This window comes from Zalophus californianus, chromosome X (genome assembly GCF_009762305.2).
Source record: "Zalophus californianus isolate mZalCal1 chromosome X, mZalCal1.pri.v2, whole genome shotgun sequence".
NCBI classification, from domain to species: domain Eukaryota; kingdom Metazoa; phylum Chordata; class Mammalia; order Carnivora; family Otariidae; genus Zalophus; species Zalophus californianus.
The window spans coordinates 2250061-2264124 of NC_045612.1; positions in this window are offsets into that span (position 1 = coordinate 2250061).

Sequence of the window (14064 nt, forward strand, 5' to 3'; positions counted from 1 at the left end):
CACAATAGCTGCGGGGGGGGGGTTGCTCTCTGAAGGGGTCATGTTTAGGGATGGAGGGGTAGTTGGGTTTCACACTAAGGGTAGTGGGAAGCTGTTGGACAATTTAGGTGGTCCCAATGGACACTGCTTTTCTTCTGTCCTAGGAAGTTGCCACTTGATGAGGCTGAGCTCTGCTTACATGAGAGGAGCAGAAAATGCCCAGTTGGCACTTTTCCAGCCTCCCCTGAAGCTAGGACTGGGCACATGATCAGGACCCCTCGGTCAGATGAATCTGGGGCCAGAGATGGGAAGAAACAGGGGCCACAGAGATTGCACTCGGATGTGCTGGTGACAGCAAGGGCATTGAGACTTGTTTCTTGAGGAGCAGCGGCAGCTGTGGTTCTCATGGCAGCACCTGTGTCCTATATCACTGCTGCGAGTCACAGTGTCTGTGCCCAGTTGTGGGAGGGAGCCATAGGAGTGCTTGGCACCTGCCCAGCACAGCAGCGTGATTCAGACCCTTGTTCCTCTCTGCAAAGCCTCCAAGCCTGGCTCTCTGGCCCTCCCCAAATACCCATGAGATATCTGCCATTCTTCAGCTAATTTTCTTTGTGCTTTGATCAGCTGCAGTGAGATGTGACTGTTAAAGACTCGATGTGGTACAGGAGCTGAGTGACACCTGCTGAAAGAGCACCCATCCTCCCCACGGCGGAGGTTATTGCTACTGCAGCTCCTGCTGACTGGCTGGGAGTTGGGAAGGCCATGTCTGATCCCTCCAGGGCAGGTTGGGGGAAATCAGGCCAGGGGAGCTTAAGATTTTGGCCCCCGGGGGTATGGGGCAGTGTGGGCGGGCCTTTGCCTCTTGTATCTTGGAACTGGGTGCTACAGCTGAAGTCTGAGGGGGAGTCAGTCTGGTGGAGAGAGAGGAGCCCCCAATCTGGGGTCAGCAGTAGGGCACAGGCCTGAGAACCCCTCCCAGGCCCAAGTGAAGTTTGCGTGTGAATTGGAGGAAGAACACACTGGTTGACTCCAGCCAACTGAGCAGGCTGAGCAGACTTCTGGGGGAGCCATCCCCTGTGCCTAGTTCCCCAGAGCTTCTGGTGCTTTACTTAAAAGTGTCTCAGATGGGGTGGTCAGAGACATCCTCACGAGCAGGCCTCCATAACACTGTTCACATTCCCTCTCTGTCTCCTTCCTATTCCCTCTGCCTGGCCCACAGTGCAAGTCCACATCCATCTAGCTCCTTCCTGTCCTTGCCTGTACCCTGGGGCAGCTGGTAGAGCCTTGAGGAGTGGAGAGCCGCTCCACCCCACGAGCCACATGGTTTCCAATAGGTGGGGCCAGATCCATGGCTAATGGCTAAGGAGTGGAAGCTGAGAGAGAGGACTGCCCTCCCTGAAGCCCAGTGCAGATGCAGCTGATACCCCCACCTGGCTCCATGCCTATCCCGGTCCCAGCCCATCTCCTGTCTGTAGAGGGGGTGACAAAAGGCCTTTCAGCAAAAGGCCACTAGGACCCCAGTATGGAGTGCCCTGAACAATGAAAAAGAGAGAAGCCTGCTGGCTGCTTGGGGGGGGCGGTTGTTTGCCTGCCCCTTGGAGAGCACTCAGGAACTGGCCTTGAGCAGCTCCCCCACAGGGGCTTCATGTGGGGGCCTGAATCTTGCTCTGCAAACACATTGTGATGGCCTCACTGGGCTTCAGGGGACAAGTCCACTGGAGCAGGGCTCCGGAAACTCTTCTAGAAGCCAGGTCACCAGGGAGCCAACTTACTTCTGGGTAAGTGGGGATCTGGGCTCAGGGTGGCCTCGAGGGAGAGCTTGGTGAGCCCGTGTCCCAGTGACCACCTTCCTGGCCCCAGAGCTCGGTCTTTTCCAAGGTTTAGGGCTGGAGAGGCAGTGCAAACCCGTTCCCGTGAGGACCTGTGAGTTCTGATTTCGAAGGAACCTTAACTGGCAGGCACACCACAGCCTGGGCTCACACCAGGCCCTCGTCCACCCTGCCCACAGAGCTCTCCCTGTCCGGGGCTGCCCTGCCCTGGCTGCCCCCAGTCCATGGCTGCTGGCTCCTCATTGCCTCTTGCTGCAGTCTGTCCTCCTGGGGTGTCTGCAAGCTGCTGGCAGCCAGGGCCCACCGTCATGCCTTGCGCTCCCTATTGCTGTTGCCTTTCGGGGATTACTTCAGGCCACATTCTCTTTAACTTTTTCCTAAGTGAGGGAGAAGTTCCACAATGTCATGTCCTGCTGGGTTATGATTTAAGAACAGCTCAGACTTGCGACTGTCCAAGAAGCCTTATCTCGTCCATCAAAGGGGCCAGAGCCAGTCCAGAACTCCCTAGTGACTAGCTCAGCCAGAGGGCGGGTGGAGCTGGGGTGCTCTGTGTTGATGCTGAAATCTCAGCTGCCTGTAAAAGAGACCGACTTAAGAAAGGAAATTCCTTCAAGGCCTTGGGCTCTTTTCCTCTGTAGTCGTACAGAAAAACGATGGGCTGGCTTTGCTTCAAAGACAGCTTCAAGAGAAAAACAGCATTGGGAACTGCAACAACCCCAAGCCACAAATTAGGACACTCTCCAGCCAAACACTGCTATGTCTGGACAGGGGTGGGGAGCCCGCTGGGTCAGTGATGGCTCCTTGGGAATGGAACAAGAATCAGACTACTCCCAAGTCAAGGATCACAGTCTGGAAAGTCATAGACAAACAGAAAACAAATTTCTGGTTAGACTAATGAAACTTAGGGACAGGCCACAGGAGCAGTGGAACATCACTGTGCAGACCCAGTCAGATAAGGTGGAAGCCAGAGACAATGTGGACGCGTTGGCAGCATCAAACACCTTCCTAGTGCATCCGTGGGTCCTATACATAAACTGGCAACAGCAACAGTTACACAAATAATAGGAGGAAAGGAACAGAGGCGAACAGCAGATGAAAGCACATCCCAAGGGAAAATTACACAAAAACTACAGGGAGACCCTAGACAAGAAAACGAAAAAACAAAAACCAACCAACCAACCAAACGAAAACAAAGCCAAAAAACCCTCCACTGATGCAAAGCAATTTCAGAAGACATGATTTCTCAAAAGAAAAGAGAATTTAAAGAAGAGATGATGAGAAATGAAAGCAGAACTCAGAAAAGAATTGGAAGAGAGAAATACTAATATTACTGAGATGAAAGCCACACTAAGAGCAATTCACACTTTGAGTAAAGTAGGAGACCACATGCATCATGGCCACCTGGGGACATCTTTGTAAGGCTTGTACAAAATGTGAGAGAGCAGAGGGTTGGAGAGAAGGTAGAAAAGGAAATTATACATATGTATACAAAATCGGTATTCCTGAAAGAGAACAAGAGAAGAAAAAGTTCTATCTAACTTGCCTGTCAAGTCAAAAAGCAGAAAGTCAAAATGGCCACTGGACGATAAAGATCAATTTAAACAAAGATCATAGAAGTGGAAGAACAAACACTGAATCCGTGTACACAGAATTAATCTTACACAAGTGCGAGATTATGCAGTCACACCTGTCCTGCTTTAGGGAACAGTGCAAATCTTAGAAACCTTGACAATATAAAAGTCGTAATGTAACACAAAGCAGAGGTGGAACACTGAGGGGTGGGAGGAAGAGCATGGGATGATTTCTTCATCTGTTAGAGCAGATACTGTGTTGGAACATGAAATTAAGCATAATGTTTCAGGTATTTCAAAAAGCTTAGCATTTTTCATAGTTTCATTCCTTAACCTTTGTGGGATCTCTTAGGAACTAGGACTTCTTCTTATAAAGGAACATTTATTACAATTTCAACAATTCTTTTCATTTTCTGTTTTTTTTCTTTGTTCATAAATGAGATGTGCGTAATTCATTAGATTAAACACAAAGCATATGTCATGATCTCATTTTTACTGAGATATAATACACATACCATTTTAGTGCACAGTTCTGTGTATTTAGTACTGTATATTCACAAAATCTTATGGCTGTTATGACCATCGGCTCCCAGGACATTTCCATCACTCCAAAAGGAGATCCCGTGCCCATTAGCAGGCATCCCCCGTTCCCTGCTCCCCCAGCCCCTGACACCTACTGATCTGTTTCTGTTGCTCAGGATTTGCCTGTTCTGGACATTTCATATCAATGGAATCATACACTTATGTGGCTTTTTGAGTCTGGCTTCTCTCACTGAGTACACTGGATGATCCTTTTGGGGAAATAGTTTTGTCTCACCTACCTATTCCTGCATCTGTCCATCTTTCTATCATTGCACACTTGGGGCAATGTAAATGATGGGGATTTCTGGGTGCTGGGATTTGGGCTGGATTTGAACTCATCTCTGGACTTTTCTGGAACACTTGACCTGTTCCACCATCATGTATCCTCTTGTGTCCTCTCCTTGCTAGTTGCCTAATGGTGATCTCTGTCTTTTGCTTATTTTTGGGGAAGTATTTACTGTATTTCTTTTACATGCAGTTGGCAATGGAGTGAAGACAGGGCCTGGAAAACAGTAAGCATCCGGGAGAATGGAGAAGGGTAGATGGCTGGACTGTGAGTCTGCCAAGGTGTTGAGACAACAGCAGTCCCTGATAGATCGGCAAGGGGTTTGAGCTTGTGGCTGAGGAACAGAGAGGAGTCAAGGATGTACTCCTAATCTGGGCTGCTCTCGGGTTGTGAGGCGGAAGGGCCCTGGGCTAGTGGGACCAGGAAGCCATCAGACAGGAAGTCAAACAATGCCTTACTCAGTGTGCCCCGCTGGAAATGGCCTCTGCCACTACACTGGCATCTATGGCCACAGGCTCATAGGATCCCTCCTTGTAGGCTCCTTTCTAGGTCAAGGTGGCTTTTGTGGCTGGCCTGGGAAACCAGCTCTGAGGCACACATGGTTTATGTGGGGAAAGAAACAGACTGGAGTCTCAACAAGCTATTCTTGTGTCAATCTGCCCTTGGTGTGTGTGTGTGTGTGTGTGTGTGTGTGTGTGTGTGTGTGAGAGAGAGAGAGAGAGAGAGAGAGAGTACTTCAGGCGCTCTTGATGGGAAACCAACTCTTTCCAGAGCCCAGTGGGGCCCTCCCGCAGTACCACACCTCAGCTCTGGAACTGCATTGGGTGATAGGGAACAGGCAGGAGGCCAGAGTTATTGCTCCCTTCTCCAGCAGCCTCCCAGTAAGAGATGGGAGAGGGCACTGCAAGCCCCTTCTGCTTCCAAACAATAGCTACAGAAGCTTGTCTTGGCTTAAAATTTCCCGTTTGCAGAGGGAAGCTAGTGCTCTCTCCCTTTCTGTCTCTGTCTCTTTCTGTGTCACACACACAAACACAAAGCCTAGAGGCCCCTGAGAAAAGCTGAGACCCCACAGGGTACAAGATAACTCTGTGTGGCTTCCAGTCAAAGCCAAGAATGATCTAGCCCTTCCTGTTCTGTTTCCTAGACAACATGTTTTGTGTAATCACGGTCAAGGCAACATACGTTTCTGCTCAGAATCAAGGTCACAGTATAACACCAATTCACCACGGCAACGGCAGACTACTCGTCTCACATGGGTGATGGGATTTGCAAGGAAATCCACTTTGCAGAGTGCTAGTTCCCAGCCTCATGATCTAGCCTTCTGACATGACGATTCTGCATGAAATAGGCTTTACTCTGGTGGAATCTGGAATCCACATCCTGAAAAGGCACAGAATCCCTTATAAGTTCAACATAAGTAATTTACCATACAGAGCCAGCCAGGCAGAGGGTGCCACTGGTAACCAACGTGTCACAATAGGAGCCATCCGACCTGACCTGGCTTTAGGGTTTAGTTCCGTCTGCAAATTCATATAAGTCACCTTGCTCTTGTAAACAAGCCATGAGCTATTCCATGTCAAGTTAAGCATTTGATAAACTCTGCCACCAGCTCATTGTGGGGCTAAAGGCACCTGCCCTTCGTGGGTCTCAGGCGAATGAGTTCTGACAGACAGTGGTTCTAGAACAAAACCTTGTAGTTTAAGATTTAATCCTACTCCTAATTTCTTGGCCCAAAAGGCCGATTGTCAGTCACCTCTTAGCTTACATTTCTCCTCTCTGGTAGTGGCCTCTGTTTTGGTAAGTGTGAGTCTGGGGCCATTATGCAGTGTGTGGACCACCTGCTTGGATGAAGGAGATGAGGAGGAGCTGGAGAGTCTCACAGGCCTGTGGAGTCACAAACATCACCTAGAATGGTCTCCTGTGGTTACGCCCCGAGCCGGCCCCCGCCCTGATGAAGAAGTCCCCCTCCCACCCCGTAGGAGTAAAGGCTGGAAAGAGAACATGGGCAGGGAAGGAGGGCCACCTGGGCATGAGGCTGGCCATGCTGGGGGAGGGCTTGCGGACTGCGATTGATGTGCATGAGTGTGTTGCACGTGGAGGGATCTGGAGGAAGGGGGTGGACTTTATGCATTCTCATTGTTGATATCAGAACTAGGGACAGCAATTCCACGTCACTTCTACTGTCTGTCCCAAGGCAGTTCCAGGCATTTGAACTTGGATAATGGGGTCCTATAGTAAGGCATTTTCTTAAAGGCCACCAGGACAAAAGGAAAGACGAAGCATGACACCAGGTGTCTTCCCCCACCTACTGTGGCTCTGGTAACCATGTTGAGTTAGGCCTCAAAACTACATGCCCATGACAACCCACAAATGTCAGGGTGGGTTTCTCCTGACCCTGATTCAAGTTAGGATTTGAGGGATGAAGGGTAGCCATTTCTCTGGTGCCTAAAACATGACTGTTTCTCAAAACTGTGCTACCTGAAGATGAAGTGAAGTGTGGAAGGCTGCAGGGCCCCACGCCACAGTGTCCAAGAAAGGGGGACTGTGAGGGTCATCTTCTCAGGGCTCCTGGGACTCTGGGTCTTGCCTGAGGCCTTGAAGGCCAGTTTTAAGTCCCCCTCCCAGGCAAGGGCAGGTGATGGGGTATCTGAGGGACCTTTCGGGGCAGAGAAGTAGTAAGAAGTGTGGCTCCCTTCTGTTTATGTCCCCAAGTGCCCCAGCTGGAAAGAAGGTGGCCCAGAGGAGGTAGCTGACATATTTTGTCAAAAGACTCACAGCCCAGTAGGCTGGCAGCCCTACTGGCCACCGGTGCCCTTGCCTCCTCAGGGTGAGTCATTTCCTCACATTTGGGACCCCTTCTGCCACAGGCACTCCCCCAAGTGTCTCTTGCTTTGCCTCTGCTACTGCCTGCGACCTCATGGGCCACCTCTGTCTCACCCACTGGCCCGAAGGCACCACTTCTAGAAGCCTTGCCTTGGTGGTTTCTCTTTCAGAACCCTGGGGCCTTAAGGTTGAGAACTGGCCCTCAGTCAGTGAGCATAGTTCCAAGGGTAGGGGATGGGAGGGTGGCCAGCGGTGACCAGATCTGTCTTTGATCAGCAGCTTGGCTGATGGAAACATGTGTTCTTACCTGGGGAGTCCCGTGACTCAGGCCAGGGTGGCCCAGGGAGGGCCAGAGGCAGCTTCTGTGGCCACGTAGTCAAGTGATTAAAGCCACCCTGTTGGGAAAAGCTCGCAACTCCACTGCTTTGGTTACCAACTTTCCAAAAGTTACATTCTGTTCAGATCTCACAGTTCAAGGAAATACCAGAAGCACTTTGTAACACTTTTCCACACTTTACCTCATTTCGCCTTTACAAGCCTTATGTGGTACACGTGACCAAACTGTGGACTGTGTTAGGAAACTGAGGCTCACGTTGGTGAATGGTGTGCCCAAGATGGCACCTCCAAGGAGTGGCTCTGCTGTGTTGGATTGTGTGACCGTCCTGCTCTGCTCAGAGCTTCTGTCACCGGTATCATTACTTTCCTGGAGAGAGGCCCCTTTCCCTTTTGTGACTATAAGCTCTGTGAGGGCAGGGAATGCGTGGCTCCCCAAGGCACCCCTAGCTCCGAGCCCTTTGCATCCTCAGGCTGGGTCACACAGGAGGGATCCTTCAAAGACCCCGACATTCATGGAACACCCACTCTGGCCACCTGGGCTAGACATGGTTTGGGGCATAGACATGGTGCTCAGAGTTTGGTGAGGGAGAAGGAAAGCTCCCTGCAGATCTGGACCCCTGTGAGCGGGCTGCCAGTGACCGCAGGGGTCCACTGGGAAATGTCGGCTGCTGCTGACTGCACCAGACTCACCCCCTGACTCTTGTTGGCAGGCACTAAATGCTGGGCATCCGTCCTCTCGCCACGCCCTCTGCACGGGCCCTACACTGTCTCCTTTGCTCTCATCTTCCCCGGGCCTTCCGCCGTGCCTGTTACCCTTGGGCCTCGTACCGCCTGCCTCAGCTGAGGGGCTACCACCTTGCACTCCTTCTCTTGCCCTGCATACCATGGGGGCAAAAGTGGGGGGGATGGCACCTTCTTTGCCCTACAGTGTCACTTCCTGTCCCTGCATTCCTCCACCCGTGTGTAAAATCCGGCCCTTTTAGGCTCCCCTCATCTAGTCAAATCTGTCCCGAGTGTCCCTGTTGTTTGTATCTACTCCCCCCTGCCTTGCCGCCTTGTTTCCGCGCTGTCAAGGGCACACCTTGGGCTGGCCGCCCTCCCCTCCTCCGCCTCTTCCACCCCCGAGGTGCCTCCTCTGGGCCCACAGCTCCTCCTCCTGTCCTCCTACCCACCCCTGCTCCTCTGTGGTCTCTTGACCTTGATGGGAGACAGTGCCAGTCCCTGCCTTCACCCACCTCTGCCCAGCCCCTTCCAGGCTCCCTTTCTTTGCCACCGGGGATTCCAGAGCTACCCTCTGACTACCCCTTCAGCATCCCTACCTCGCACGTGCCTACTCATTCATCCCATTTACGGAGCACCAACTGTAAGCCGGACACTCTGCTCGGTGCTAGGATACAGCTGGGGCCGGGATCGGTCAGCTCTCTGCCCTCATGGATGTCATAGTCTGGACCTTGAAAAGTAGCCCCACAGTTACATGCACAGGTACAAATAGTGATAACTGCCATGAAGGAAAATGTAGCCTGGGAGGAGAGTGAAGAAGTGCCTCTTGTGCTATGGTCTGCGGGAAGAGGAGAAGAGCCCCCATCTTCAGCCTGCTGGAGCCCTGTGCTCAGCTCTCTCTGGCCAGCAGCCAGATCATGACCCGTAAGTGTACGGCTGCATAACAAATCACCACAAACCTAGTGTCTTTGGCCAGCACCAATTTACTAGCTCATAGTTCTGTTGAATGAAAGTTCCAGGCATGACCTGGGTGGGTCCTCTTCTCAGGGTCTCACAGGCTATAGTCAAGGTGTTGCCAGGCCACCTTCTGGTCTGAAGGCTCCTGAAGGTTATCAGCCATGTTTCCCTGTTGGTGCTTATAAGAACGAGGTTCCTGTTTGTTTCTGGCTGTCAGCCAGTGCCTCCTCTTAGCTTCCAAACACCATCTGCTTTCATAGTCACGTGGCCCCCTCATCTTCAAAGCCGGCAGGAGAATTTTCCTCTCCTTGAAGCCCTTTCATGATCTGACTCTCCGACTTCCCTGTCTCTGGCTTCTAGATCCAGGTTTAAAGGGCTCCTGGGATTACATCATGGGCCTGGATGCCTATTCGATTTGCAGACTGGAACATCACACAGGGAGTAGAAACCAGGGGGCAGAGACTTGGGGAGGTCAAAGCAAATCAAAGCTGGACCCTAGTTAAAGTGGCAAGGATAGGTCTTAATTAGTAATGTACTACTGCCCAGTGTAAATTCAACACAATTTTGATTCATAGGAGTTGAGTGGGCATTTTCAAGGATGAAGGAAGGAGCAGGGAGGGCAGTTAGTGGGCTCAGTAGAGTAAGGGGAGTGAAAAATCACAAAAAGCAGCAAAGGGGTGTGGGTCATATGAAACCTGTCTGAGTTCGCTAACTGGTGCTTCTCAAAGTTAGGCTCCTGCCCTCCCACAAAGGCTGAGAGACTGGGGTTTTATTTTCAGGTATTGGCAGGAACAAACTGGAAATTCTTCTGGCAGCCTTGAATTTTCTCAGGTAGGCACTTTAAGAGGGGTGTAGGGTCATCCTAGGGGTACAGAGTTGAGCTGTTAGAAACTATATTAGTATTTGGTTTAAGTCTTTATAGGCCAAGGTTGAGACCTAGTCAGGAAGAGGGCTCTGAAGAGCCTGCCTAGAGTTTGATCAAGGAGAGAGTCTGTCAGGGCCATTTTGGAATGTTGCTGACCCAGTGAACCACTCATGGGGGTCTCATTCTGTTTGCCAGTGGGTGGTTTAGGCACAGGCATGGTTGGATCCATGGTTTGTGGGGCCTAAAGCTTATGCAGTTTGGAGGGCTTTTTTAAAGAAAAAGAATGTAAAATTATAACTACAAAATTGCTAGGGCCCATCTCAGGACCTGAGAAGGAGCCTGTGTGAGTGAGGGCCCTGGAGCTTATACAGTCAGTGATGGGGGTGAGGCGGGTGGGGCTCAGTCTTACTGGGCCAAGGTCAACGTATTGGCATATCTGTGTTCCCTCCAGAGGCTCTAGAGGAGAATCCATTTTCTGGTCTTTTCCAGCTTTTGGAGCTGTATTCCTTGACTTGTGGCTCCTTCTACCATCATCAAAGCCAGCAGTAGAGCATCTTCAAATCTCTCTCTGCTTCCATCACATTGCCTTCTTACTTCTATCTTTCAAATCACACTCTTCTAAGGTGATACACATGGTTGCAGTTTGGGCCCACCCAGATGATCTAAGATCACCTCCCCATCTCAAGTCCTTAACTCAATCACATCTGTAGTGCCTTTTGCCATATAAGGTCACATTCACAGGTTCCAGGGATTAGAATGTGAACATTTTGGGGGGCCACTACGTGTCTACTGGCTTTGGCCACATGGGCCCTGAGCAGTACAGGGAGGGACAGAAGTCTGGGAGCACAGCCAGGGCAAAGCCTGTCCCCTCTGGAAATTCTGCTCTCTGCCAGGATTTATAGCACAATTCAAAAGGAATGTAGGAATTGGGGAACAGGTCTAAAATATTTAATCCCTGTAACAGCTGAGTCCCATGTACCTAGAAGTTGATTATGCTTATTTGGGAACAAGGAAAGATCGGGAAGGCCCTGGCCCAGCTGGAATCCGATGACCTCAGAATCACAGCCCATGGAGGGAAAGGCCACTGCAGTCACCTAACAGGGATGAAGCTGGTGAATTGATCAGTCCTTTGGGGACTACTAGGGGCTCAGACGGGCTTGTGGGGTGGCCTCTCATAACTGACTTGTTTCCTGTTTTAGTTGCTTTTCCTGCTTCTTTGGGTTAGTAAGCATTAAGCAATGTCTACTTTGGTACAAAAATTGAGGCCCCTCTTTGGCCTCAGAAGGGGTCTGTGCACACTCTACATTTTGTCCCTCCTGTCAGCCTCAGGATCTCTGTCACCCTGGTTCAAGGCCCAAGGGTCTTTTTTCTCACCTCCTTTTCTCTTCCCATTTGGCTGATTCAATTTTCCCACGTGTCACCCTCTCCATTCACTTTGCTCACATTTCTCCCATTTCTCCTTCAGACCCCTGTGATGGCCTCCTCTGGCTTGCCTGGCCTCCAGGTCAGTCTCCTTCAAGCCCTTTGCCACCCAGAAGCAGAGAGATCCTTGACAAGTGTGAGTCACATCTTGCCCTGACACTTCAAGTTGCTCAGTAGCCCCTTGCTGCCTGCAGTGGAGAAACTGGCCCCAACTCCCCAGCTCTGGAGGCCGGAAGTCTGAGACAGACATGTGGGTGGGGTTGGTTCTTTCTGAGAACTCTGAGGGAGAGTCTGCTCCTCCATTTTTGGATGGTAGCGGCAATCCTAAGCATTCTTTGGTCTGTGGCCACTTCATTCCACTCTCTGCCCCCATGTTCACATGGTCTTCTTCTCTGTTTCTGTGTGTGTCTTTCTCGTCTTCTATATCTTAGGTGGATGCTGGTCATTGGGTTTAGGACCCACCCTAATCCAGAATGATTACATATTGAGATCCTTCACTTAATCATATCTATAAAGACCCTTTCCCCAAATAAGTTCACATTCATTCACAGCTTCCACGTGGACGTGTCTTTTGGGGGACTACCATTCAACTCTCTATAACAGGTGTCTTAGTTTTCTATTGCTGTATAACAAATGACCAAAAATTTAGTGGCTTAAAACAGCACACATTTATTGTCTCCCAGTCTCCCTGAGGTAGGAGTGTGGGCTTAGCTGCTCCTCTGCTCAGGATCTCACCAGGCTGCAACCCAACTTTTGGCTGGCTGTGTTCTCATCTGAATGGGCAGGCCTCAATGCTCCTGGAAGCAGCCCTTACATAATGATGGATGGGAGGAAGTCTCCATTTAAAAAAAAAATCACCAGCTAAGAACTTAAAGCAGTATTCAAAAATTTCCCAGAAAAAAAAATAGGCTCCAGGCATTTAAAAAAAATTTTTTACCAAGATTTCAAGGATTTCCTAACTTATACAAACTATTGCAGCTGTAAGAAAATGAGGAAAATCTACCAAAATTTATTTTTTATGAATCTAGTATAACATAAAAATGTATAGGAAATTAGAGTAAAAAATCCTAAAGAAAATATTAGCAAATCTAATTCAGCAACTAAAACCTCTGGTTTGTACATTTTAAAAGGGTGACTTTTGTGGTGTATGAATTATATCTCAATAAGGCTGTTACAAAAACACTGAATCCAACAGTATATTAAACACACCCACACCCCCCCCCACACACACATTGTAACTAAGTAAGATATATCCCAGGAACACAAGGGTGGTTTGGCATCAGAAAAATATATCATTGTCATTCAGTGCATATCAAACTAAAGGAGAAAAATCATATGAGATCCAGAAAAGGCATTAGATATAAATCAATACTTGCACCAAAAACTAATGATGTAATATATGGTGATTAACATAACAATAAAAATTAAAAAAATAAAAATAAAAAAAAAATAAATAAATCAATACTTGTACCTGATGAAAATTCTTATCAAACTAAGAATCGAAACAACTTCCTCAACCTAATAAAGATTAAGTACCAAAAAGCTTACAGCAGGGGCGCCTGGGTGGCTCAGTCAGTTAAGCGCCTGCCTTTGGCTCGGGTCATGACCTCAAGGTCCTAGGATCGAGCCCCTGCATCTGGCTCCCCACTCAGCAGGGAGTCTGCTTCTCTCTCTGACCCTCCCCCTGCTTGTGTGCTCTCTTTCTCTCAAATAAACAAATAAAAAACAAAAGCCTACAGCAGCCATCATACTTGTTGAATCATAAATTCCTTCTGCCTGCTACCATCCTTGTTCACCTTTGCCCTGGAAGTACTAACCAATGCAATGAGAAAAAGAAATGAGCAGGATGGAGATTGTAAAAAGGGAGACTTATCAGCATTTGAGAGTTATTGAATTATGAATTCTATATTACAAAGAAGAAGAGAATCAATGAGCAACTTATTAAAATTAATAAAAACCGCACCAAGGTGACCAGATAGAAGATCAGCATATATAGATCATTAGCATTCTTAGACACTCTCAATAATAACCAAGTAGAAAGCGAGACAGAGACAAAGGAGATACAACCAATGAAAAGTACCTGTGAGCAAACCCAACAGAAAATGTGCAACACCTTTCTGGAGGTAATTATCAAACTTAAGTGAAGAATGTAAAAGACTGCCAAGTAAATATTTGAAGAATATAATATTTGGAGAAGTATATACTATACTAATGAAAGAGAAGCCTTGACGTTACAAATATGACAATTCTTACCCAAATGAGTCTCTGAATTAAATAAAAATTCAATGTATTTGTGGGAACCTGACAAACAGGTCCTAAAATTTATATGGATGAGTAAAGTGGTAAAGATCGTACAGAATATTTTTCAAAAGAACAAAGAAGAGTAGTTGCCTTATCAGATATCAAGACAATTTGCAGCTCTAGTAATTAAAGCACCCTGGTATTGGCTCAGAAGGAGGAAGAGACCTTTACATACGTAGCAGATGACAAAGAAGGAACCGTGAGCAAGTAGGAAACAAGAGTGTCTTCAATAAACGGTGATGGGACAATTCAGTGCTCCACATGGACAAAAAGAAAGTAAGTTCTTATCTTACTCTATTCTCAGAAAATAATTTCCAGAGGAGTTAAATACATCAATGTGAAAAAACAAAATTCAAATACCATTAAAATAAAATACAAGACAAATGGCCTGGT